Below are 11,760 nucleotides of genomic sequence, written 5' to 3'. Positions count from 1 at the left end.
CTTCCCCTTTTATTCAAATCGGACTAAGGGTTTAGAAGTTTCAGATTTATTTCCCTCTTTCTTTTTCTCATACTACTGTGCGACGTGTATAATTTTTAGAATATTTTTTTCTGCATTACATGAGAGGCATATTTGTCATATATTCACTTATCAAAATATTCTCCATCGATTTCGAAGTTATCACAAAGGATTACTTTGTATATAATTTGTCTTTCATATAACAAATTTTCCTAGGAGCACTTTGCAGGCCAGGTGATAAATACGAGGTTTTAAAAACATTTGTATATGATATACGTTAGGCAATGTTGTATCAGTAATGAAAAGCATTTTTTTAGGTCATTTGGAATCAAAAACATCACGCACCAACACCAATTTCTAAAATAAACCAAACTTTTTTTTCTCTGAAAAATTATATAAATAATTTCATAATTTTTTTTGCAAGTACTTCTCTTATTTAAAAATTATCTTTTGTAGTTTGTCCGCTGTTATTATTAAAATAAAATATATTGTATTTCAAAATAATTGAAAATATTTCATGAAAAACTTTATTGCGTTTGGTGCGTGAACTTTTTTAACAACCGCAAAAAAATAATACCGTGGTTTTTCATATTTCTTAATGCTCTATTCGACTATTCTAGCCAATTTGCATATTTGCAAAAATTGTCAATAGTTATATCCCTAATATACGTGTCGCCACATATTACATTATTTTATAGTTAAGGATCATCATACAGGAATAAATATTCTTATTTTCTTCCATTTGAAAGTGTGTTATATTCATACATTTTTGTTTGTCTATTCGGCATAGCCAAATGTAACATTCTAAGTTGTTTTTTGTGTCAAATGTATGTATTTTTTTAATTAAAAAATGTTAGCCCTTTTTTAGCCTTTTCTATCCTTTTTTCTAAGTATTTAGCCCTTTTTGATCACCAAGAATTGGCAACACTGCTTATAAATGACAGCAATCGCTTTTCCAAACTCTCTTTTTATATATAATTCTGAAAATTCTTTAAAAACTCTTCAAACCGCAGCTGCGGATTGCCTCCCAAATTAATATTTTTGTTCAATTGTTGTAGTACTGTCGCTACTTTATTAATTTACTTTGGTTTACTTTTAAAAACTTGTAACGAGAGAACAAGAGAGTGTGAAAAGTGACAGTTCGTAGATAGAGAACATGATATTTTTTACTGGACATTTTTTGTCCAGTAAAAAATATCAACATAAAAAAATTTGTTTAAAACATATGGTTGCAAATGTAAACAAAACAAAAAAGTTGAAAATTAATACAATTTACATGTTTTGCAAAGAAAATAAGTAAAATAACACAAAACAAACGTTTTAAATTGATTTATAATAAAATACAACTCATTGTATATTATTCATACAGTAATAAAAAATATAAATAACGAGAAAAAACATAAAATTAAAAATTGCCATGGAAAATGTGAGTATAAAATGAAAAATTTAACAAAATGTGTGCAAATACTTTTAATAAATAAACATTTAGAATCCCGCTAAAAGAAAGTGTTCCGGGGAGGAAAGTGGAGAAATATTACCGGCGTTAGAAATGGAAAATGTAAGTGTATAAATGAAAAAAGTTATACAATGTGAGCTAATTCATTTAATGAATTAAAATTCAGAATCCGCCAAAAAGAAAATGTGTCAGAGGAAGTGTGAGAAAAGTGAAATTTGCAAAAGCACAACATGAAGTTGAAACTATTGAAGGTATGGACAATTGCATAAAAATAGTCTCAAATACATTTAGCTTCAAGTTCTGTTGTGTTTCAATAAAGAACAAATTGCTTTACGGACAAAAATAACATTATTATAAATTCCTTAATGGTGTTGATGGATTCATCCACATCGGAAAGTGATGATGAAGAATTTATAATTAGGCAAAAGTTGAAGAATCACGCGATTTATTCAAATTATGTACTTTTGTTATTGGAAAAAAATAAACGTAATACTGTAAAGAATTATATTGCAGACATTGTGCCCACTTACAGTGACCGAGAATTCCGTACACATTTCCGAATTTCAAGAATTCTATTTGAAAATTTGATTCAAAATCTTTTAGAATGTGACCACTACAAAAACCTTCGGTATGACAAAAGGCTTCCGGAAAGCACTTACATATTGGTTTTTTTATGGTTTGCTGGTCATGAAGCTTGCAGTTTTAGAGATTTATCTGACCGTTTCAACTTGTCCCTTTCGACGATTAGTATGATTGTCCATAAAGTTTCAATGTTTTTAAGTTCTTTAAGTCCGAATATAATGCAGTTGGGTTACAGTTGGGTTTTTAAATTCTCACCAGTTTTCTATAAGCTACCGGCTTATTGTGGAGGTAATACACATGAAAATTGTTTGATATATAAAAGTAATTCATCTTTTTAATATCTCAGACTATTATTTACTGGGGGATTCTGCATACCCCTGTAACAAATATTTAGTTACGCCATACAGGGATAATGGGCACCTCACAAGAGCACAAAAACAGTTTAATATTAAACTAAGCTCTGGTCGTGTTTGCATTGAACATGCATTTAGAATTTTAAAGCAGAGATTCAGACAATTAGATTATTGTAATTTACGCGGCATAAAAAAACTTTGTCACTTCATAAGAGCTTGTTGCGTGTTGCACAATATTGCCAATGAAGATGACTTAGAATTTGAAGTAGATACAATGCCTGAAGTTACTGAAGATGTTCCAGACAATGAGCAAGTTTCTACAGGAAATTCTGTGCGAGATGCCATTAGACAAGTTATTCAACATCATTTGGAAAATAATTAATCTTGTCTCGGTAAAATTTGACGTAATTGGAAAATCCAGATTGAAATTGCTGATTAATTTTAAAATCATTTTAATCCCTCCCACTGTGTCCCGTTCACAAAAAATTTTAATAAAAGTTGACATAAATTTTATTTAATTCATCCTATTAATATTAAAAAACAAACAAATTCAGGTCTGTAAAGGAAATCGATTTCGAAAACGAAATCATTTTGAGTTAAAAGTATCATATTTCTTACACTAAACAAATTTTGTAACGAAAATCGATTTCGAAAACGAAATCATTTTAAATAAAAAGTATCAAATTTCTTGCACTAACAAATTCAATTCTGTATAGAAAATCGATTTCGAAAACGAAATCGGAAACCTGTTTGTTAGTCATCTAAAGAATGGATTTTCCCCAAACGAGTCAAACGACATAATAGAGTTACCACCTACATTACCCCATATTACTGCAGCTGAACCACTTCGTTTTGAGATTTCACAGATTAACAAGGCTATTGTTGATTTAAACTCCAAAAAATCACCTGGTATTGATAAAATCAGTAACAAGATGCTCCTCGAGCTACCCCAAATTGCATTAAGAATAATCCTATTTATTTTTAATGCTATATTACGCCTTGAATATTATCCACCAGAATGGAAGGTTTCTTTAGTTACAATGATACCTAAGCCGGGAAAAGATCACAGTAAAGTAGAATCATATAGACCCATTAGCCTATTGTCAAATATATCAAAGCTATTCGAAAAACTGTTAATGCACAAGTTAAAGCCGATAGTGAATCATTTTGATTGTATTCCAACTCATCAATTCGGATTTCGAGAAAAACATAACACCATAGAACAAACTCACAGGTTGGTAGAAATCATATCCAAGACATTTGAAGAAAAAAAATATTGTTCTGCACTCTTCATCGACGTTTCGCAAGCCTTCGACAAAGTATGGCATGAAGGATTATCCATAAAAATAAAACAATATTTACCAGTGAACACACACAAGCTTCTAGAAAGTTATTTAAGTCATCGAAAGTTCGTTCTTAAAGAGGGAGACTTCATAAATTCACCACAGCCTATTGAAGCAGGCGTACCCCAAGGAAGTATACTGGGTCCCTTCCTATATTTGCCATATACTTGTGATATGCCAACAAACAGTCGAACCCACATATCTACTTTTGCTGATGACACAGCTATACTAGCCATTCATGAAAACCCCCCAAGAAGCATCTGTACTGTTACAAGACCATATATTCGACATAGAAAGGTGGTTAAAACAATGGAGAATAAAAGTAAACGAGCAAAAATGTATACATCTTACATTCACATTGCGTAGAGAATCGTGCCCTCCAATCCTAATAAATAATCATATAATACCTCAACAAACTGAAGTTAAATATCTAGGTCTGCATCTAGACCGACGTCTTACCTGGAAGAAGCATATAGATACGAAATTGACTCAAATGAAGTTAAAATTACTACAAATTTACTGGCTAATTGGTAAAAACTCGAGATTGAGTTTAGATTGCAAACTTTTGCTGTACAGCTCAATAATAAAACCCATATGGTGCTATGGAATTCAATTATGGGGCACGGCCTCAGCTTCTAATATTGAAAAAATTCAAAGATTCCAAAATAAAATATTACGAATGATAACAGCAGCGCCTTGGTATGTGAGAAATATTAACATTCATAAGGACCTAGGTGTCCCCCTGGTGAAAAATGAAATAAAAAAACAAGCGGAGTCATATTTTAAAAAGTTAGAAGTTCACCCAAACCCACTCGCACGAACATTAATGGGAAGTAATGGCTACATCCGACTAAGAAGAAGGAATCCAACAGACCTGCGCTAATGATAGGATCTATAAATTAAACAAAAATTTTCGTCCAACTGTGGTGGGACGTAAATAAAAAAATAATATTTAGATTTAAGATTTGAACAAATTATTGATAGTTCACATTATTTTGTGAAGATACAATAAATAAAATATGAAATAAAAAAAAAAACGAAAAAAAAAACGAAATCATTTTAAATTAAAAGTACCACATTTCTTACACTAAACATATTCTGTATACTACTTTTTACTAAATACTACTTTTTTAATATATCCAAAATATTTTCCAACAACTCCAGTTTTTTCTTTTCTAGAGCATCTTTTCTATCAGTCCGTTCTTCTCTTTTTTTTAATACTTTCCTCCAACATCTTTTGTAAAGCTAAATCAGTTTCCTCTTTGTTTTTGGAGTGTTCCGCCGACACCTCTAAAAACTTCTCCAGTACAGTTTTTTTCTTTTTTGAACAGGAAGGTGTCATATACAATTTTTCTTAAAATAAACTAATAAATTATGTGATTTTTGAAAAGTTTTAATTTTAAAAGTACCTGATAAAGGAGTATCAGTAGATTCCTTGGGTAATGTTTCATCTAAAACAACAGGAGCCTCACTGTCAAGTAAATAGTCGGGATTTATAGATTTTTTCTGCTGCAAGAGCTCATCTAACTTGCTGAATAAATATATATTTTGAAATAATAAATAAAGATGTAAAAATTACAGAACTGTACAAATACCTTTGAAATGGACAAGTTTGCCTATTTCGGCCCGTCTTAGAATTGTGGAGCTGTATTTTTTTATATTGCCGCTCCAAACTGAAAAATTTTGCTTCCACCTGAGTTGCACTGAAGTTGTATCCTTTGTTGCACATTTCTTCAGCAATCTTTGACCACATTTGTTTTTTATTTTTGAGGCTCGAGCTTTTCCCAACTTTTGGTTTCAAATCTTTGACCTTAGAAATTAAAAATTTTGTTGAAGAATCCAACCACAATGTCTTTTTTCCGTCTACTCCGGAGCTACATGGAAGTTCGGTTAAATCAGTAGACAATTCAAAACTTGCTTCGGAAACCATGGAATTATAGCTATTAGTATTCGGATTGTAATTTTGCTTATGAAAATCATTTGTTTCTGCTATATCCAATTGCTCTTCATTGGGTCAAAATATAATTTCATCATAGCATTCCGCCCTATAATCTTCATCTTAATTTATAAAGTTAATTTTTGTTTAGCAAATAACACTTTTGTTACATACTTACCTTCTTCAACTAACTGATATATTTCTGGTGAACATTTAACGTCCAGCATTCTTTTGTTCATTTTTATTTATCAAAGCATAACTTATTTATTATATAAAAATATGTAATTATATTCATGATATAAAAAAATTACAAGGAAGTTTCATTTATATTTTTTTGATAAGAAAGGGGATTTTTGAAGTTTATTTTATTTGTAAATATTCAGTGAAGCGTTGCCACATTTAGAAAAATGTTACAATACTCCGAGAAATTTTCAATGAAATATTTGTAGTATGTAACAGTTCACAATACTGCAATTTATATTTAAAATATATAAAAAACGGATTAATCTAAGACGTGTGCTTTTATATCACATAGGCCATGACAATTAAGAGCTGTCCGAAGATAGTGATACCTTTTTCAATCAGACTTTAAACAAATGGATGTTTTTAAATTTATCAGAGGAATTCTAACGTTGCCTCAATTGTTGCATCAAAAGGATTTTGTGGTCGACTTTCTTTTATAAAACTAGCCTATGCTACAAACTTGTTACTGCAGTCTTTACTGGAACTACTCTATGTGTCGGCTAGAGATTTGAGAGATAAAGCGCTTCGTAAAGGGACAATTCCATTGCATTGCCGGAGACTTTGCAGTTTATTTTAGAATCTTTGGTGGAGGATAAGAAGATATTACCACAACAGAGCCAGCTGTTGAATGATATAGTGGAATATCGTCAACTATTCCACTGTATCATTCATCATATCGGAGAGTTGTCCCAATGAAATTGTCTCTCAAATATTATTAAGAGATTACACAAACGGTTGTACATTCGTAAAATTGTTCTCTTATTCGTAGAGGTGCAAGAGGTTTATGCCGGCAAACAGCTTTGTGATTTAGTTGCAGATATAACCACAATCAAGCATAAACTAAATACTTATATTAACGATACTCAGGAATTGAAAACCTTAGCCAGAATTGTGTTGCTGCTCAATGCCTTGGATAAACGCACAATAATATTATGAATAAAATATTTTTAAATATACTTCAACAAAGGCAAAAATCGGATTAAGTTTAATGAATATGGTAGCTTTGTTTTAGACATAAACTTCAAATCCCCTTTATTGTCAAATGCTTAATTAGGTTGACATAAAGAGAAAATGATTATACCCGTGAAAATAACAAACTTTTTGAACAAACTTTTTTGTTTTCACTCATTTTGAAGAGAGTAAATAAAAAATACTCTCTGAGAATAATTTGATGCAGAGAATTGAGTGGTTTCTGCTTTACAAACTGAATTTTCAGTGCTGCCAAGTTTAAATACACGAATTTACTATTTAATTTATATAAACTATCAATCAACATTGAATGCCTATTCTTCTTCATTTTTGTGCATGGGAGAGGATTTTCGGCCTCTAACAAACTTTTATTCATTTTCTAACAAACTTTACAGTCACTTTAACTAAATTTTTAATTTATTTAAAATGATAATAAAAAATAAAATAAATTACATTTTTAATTTATATATTAAAAAAAAATAATTTTAAAAAACACTCATGTTATGTATGCTTCAAAAGCATATAATAACGTTTATACAAAAAAATCACTCAAACCACAAATGGGGCCTTGTGCTAAAATTTGGAAAACGGGGCGTGATAGAGGAAGGTCTTGGCTACATTTCCCCATACATGGTTTTTTCCTGTACGGATAGGCGTTCGAACAAATTTTTCAAAAAACTATTTTTTGAAAAATCACTCAAACTATTTGGGGACTTATAGGGCGAAAATGGTTGTTTGTGCCAAAATTTGGAAAAAGGGCTGTGATAGGGGATGATCTTGGCTACATTTTCCCATACTTGGTTTTTTACTGTACGGATAGGCGTTCGAACCAATTTTTCAAAAAACTGTTTTTTGAAAAATCACTCAAACTATTTGGGGATATATAGGGCAAAAATGGTTGTTTGTGCCAAAATTTGGAAAACGGGGCGTGATAGAGGAAGGTCTTGGCTACATTTTCCCATACTTGGTTTTTTCCTGTACGGATAGGTGTTCGAACAAATTTTTCAAAAAACTATTTTTTGAAAAATCACTCAAACTATTTGGGGACTTATAGGGCGAAAATGGTTGTTTGTGCCAAAATTTGGAAAAAGGGCTGTGATAGGGGATGATCTTGGCTACATTTTCCCATACTTGGTTTTTTACTGTACGGATAGGCGTTCGAACCAATTTTTCAAAAAACTGTTTTTTGAAAAATCACTCAAACTATTTGGGGATATATAGGGCAAAAATGGTTGTTTGTGCCAAAATTTGGAAAACGGGGCGTGATAGAGGAAGGTCTTGGCTACATTTCCTCATACATGGTTTTTTCCTGTACGGATAGGTGTTCGAACAAATTTTTCAAAAAACTATTTTTTGAAAAATCACTCAAACTATTTGGGGACATATAGGGCAAAAATGGTTGTTTGTGCCAAAATTTGGAAAACGGGCTGTGATAGGGGATGATCTTGGCTACATTTTCCCATACTTGGTTTTTTACTGTACGGATAGGCGTTCGAACAAATTTTTCAAAAAACTGTTTCTTGAAAAATCACTCAAACTATTTGGGGACATATAGTGCAAAAATGGTTATTTGTGCCAAAATTTGGAAAACGGGGCGTGATAGAGGAAGGTCTTGGCTACATTTCCCCATACATGGTTTTTTCCTGTACGGATAGGTGTTCGAACAAATTTTTCAAAAATCTATTTTTTGAAAAATCACTCAAACTATTTGGGGACATATAGGGCAAAAACGGTTACTTGTGCCAAAATTTGAAACAAATTTTTCAGAAAACAGTTTTTTTTAAAAATCACTCAAACTATTTTGGGACATATAGGGCAAGAATTGTTATTTGTGCCAAAATTAGGAAAACGGGACGTGATAGGAGATGGTCTTGGCTACATTCCACTATACTTGGTTTTATCCTGCACGGATAGGTGTTCGAACAAATTTTTCAAAAAACTATTTTTTGAAAAATATTGGCCTATTGGCCTAATTGGTTAAAAATGGTAATTTGTGCCAAAATTTAGAAAACGGGGCGTGATAGAGGAATGTCTTGGCTACATCCCTTTAAGAAAATCAACTGATTTAACTGACTTTCTTAAGAAAATCTTTTTGTACATCAGATTTTCCTAAGAAAATATTTTTGAAAATCTTGAAATTAGAAAACTTTTACATGAAATTTTTTGTAAAGAAGGGCCTAACTCAGAAACACGAAAGGAAAACGATATTATAATTTTTGTATGAAAATCACTCAGTTTTCAAATAATTTTTGAGTGTTTTTCATACAAACATTTTAAACATAGAGAATAGACATATAGCGGACACTCTCCTGCCAAAGACCTAACTCAGATGTCAAAAACCTAAGTGGTGAGAATGTATTAGTAGAAAAAACTATGTGAAAACAAAAACAACACTCGTATGTGTGATTAATTTGAGTAATATTTTTGTTTGTGTTTTTTCAAGTTTCCGCTCTATGTGATTTGTACAACTACATTTCAATATATATTTTATACTGTATTTCAGATATTTCTAATTGTATTTCAGAAAATTTCGGTTATATTTCAGAAATTTCTTATTTTATTTAATTTTTTAGAAATTTCCATTTCCAATAAAAATATATGTAATAGTAATTTTTATAAAATAAATTTAATAAATATTATTACAAATTTCTGAAATACTAATAAAGACATTTTCTGATTTGCTTTAAAAGTTTTTCGTTTGTGTAAAATTTAATTTGGGAATAATAGGATTTATTAGTTGAAACAAAACTCGACTTTTCGACCTTTTGACTTTTATCGACTATTAAAGAGTCGACTTTTCGACCTTTTGTAATTTACAAAAGTCAACTTTTCTAACATTCGACTTGTTTTTTTAATCGACTTTTTACTATATCTTGTAAACAATTAATGGTTTATACATTTATTGATGCGCATTTTGAAATTATCAAGGCGACAATGTATTAAATAATATTGTTACGAAATTGTACTTGAATTCAAATATAACGATTTTAACGGCTGAAAGTTGAATAATGCTTTTAAATAACAGTGCTGTAATAGCAAACTGTAACATATCTGTGGGCATTATTAAATAAAAGCTTTCAGTTGACCATTGGTCGTAAGTTGGCAACGCTGTTTGAATTCGAATATTCAGTTAAAGAACATTGTAGAAAGTACACCACAGATGGCGTATGTATTAGAAAGCTCTAGAATATACGAGCTTTGACAGTTAAAGAGCAATCTAGAGTGCAGATGGCAGTGTTATAAATAGTGGCAGAGGTTGCAGTCGTTAGTGAGTTTATCAGAGACGCTTTTCGAATAAACATCAACTGAGTGCCTTAAGTGTGCTGTGTTTTTCAAGTGAATTCGTGTACATTATAAAATGTGTCTGTATTTCTGCGAATTTATAAACGTGCATAAAAAAAAACATTGAGTGACTATTTAATTCTGTTGTTGTACATTTTAAATAAATAAAGAGTACTACTAAACAAACGGCTTTTATTTGCAATCAAAAGTATCCGGTTTATTTAAAGGAAATAAACAAACGTGTTCGAACGCCTATCCGTACAGGAAAAAACTTGGTATGGGGGAATGTAGCCAAGACCATCCCCTATCACAGCCCCTTTTCCAAATTTTGGCACAAACAACCATTTTCGCCCTATAAGTCCCCAAATAGTTTGAGTGATTTTTCAAAAAATAGTTTTTTGAAAAATTTGTTCGAACACCTATCCGTACAGGAAAAAACCATGTATGGGGAAATGTAGCCAAGACCTTCCTCTATCACGCCCCGTTTTCCAAATTTTGGCACAAACAACCATTTTTGCCCTATATGTCCCCAAATAGTTTGAGTGATTTTTCAAAAAACAGTTTTTTGAAAAATTTGTTCGAACACCTATCCGTACAGGAAAAAACCATGTATGGGGAAATGTAGCCAAGACCTTCCTCTATCACGCCCCGTTTTCCAAATTTTGGCACAAACAACCGTTTTTGCCCTATATGTCCCCAAATAGTTTGAGTGATTTTTCAAAAAATAGTTTTTTGAAAAATTTGTTCGAACACCTATCCGTACAGGAAAAAACCATGTATGGGGAAATGTAGCCAAGACCTTCCTCTATCACGCCCCGTTTTCCAAATTTTGGCACAAATAACCATTTTTGCCCTATATGTCCCCAAATAGTTTGAGTGATTTTTCAAGAAACAGTTTTTTGAAAAATTTGTTCGAACGCCTATCCGTACAGTAAAAAACCAAGTATGGGAAAATGTAGCCAAGATCATCCCCTATCACAGCCCGTTTTCCAAATTTTGGCACAAACAACCATTTTTGCCCTATATGTCCCCAAATAGTTTGAGTGATTTTTCAAAAAATAGTTTTTTGAAAAATTTGTTCGAACACCTATCCGTACAGGAAAAAACCATGTATGGGGAAATGTAGCCAAGACCTTCCTCTATCACGCCCCGTTTTCCAAATTTTGGCACAAACAACCATTTTTGCCCTATATGTCCCCAAATAGTTTGAGTGATTTTTCAAAAAACAGTTTTTTGAAAAATTTGTTCGAACACCTATCCGCACAGGAAAAAACCATGTATGAGGAAATGTAGCCAAGACCTTCCTCTATCACGCCCCGTTTTCCAAATTTTGGCACAAACAACCATTTTTGCCCTATATATCCCCAAATAGTTTGAGTGATTTTTCAAAAAATAGTTTTTTGAAAAATTTGTTCGAACACCTATCCGTACAGGAAAAAACCATGTATGGGGGAATGTAGCCAAGACCTTCCTCTATCACGCCCCGTTTTCCAAATTTTGGCACAAATAACCATTTTTGCCCTATATGTCCCCAAATAGTTTGATTGATTTTTCAAAAAATAGTTTTTTGAAAAATTT

This window comes from Calliphora vicina, chromosome 1 (assembly GCF_958450345.1).
Source record: "Calliphora vicina chromosome 1, idCalVici1.1, whole genome shotgun sequence".
Lineage (NCBI taxonomy): Eukaryota > Metazoa > Arthropoda > Insecta > Diptera > Calliphoridae > Calliphora > Calliphora vicina.
This window is presented reverse-complemented; position numbering follows the sequence as displayed.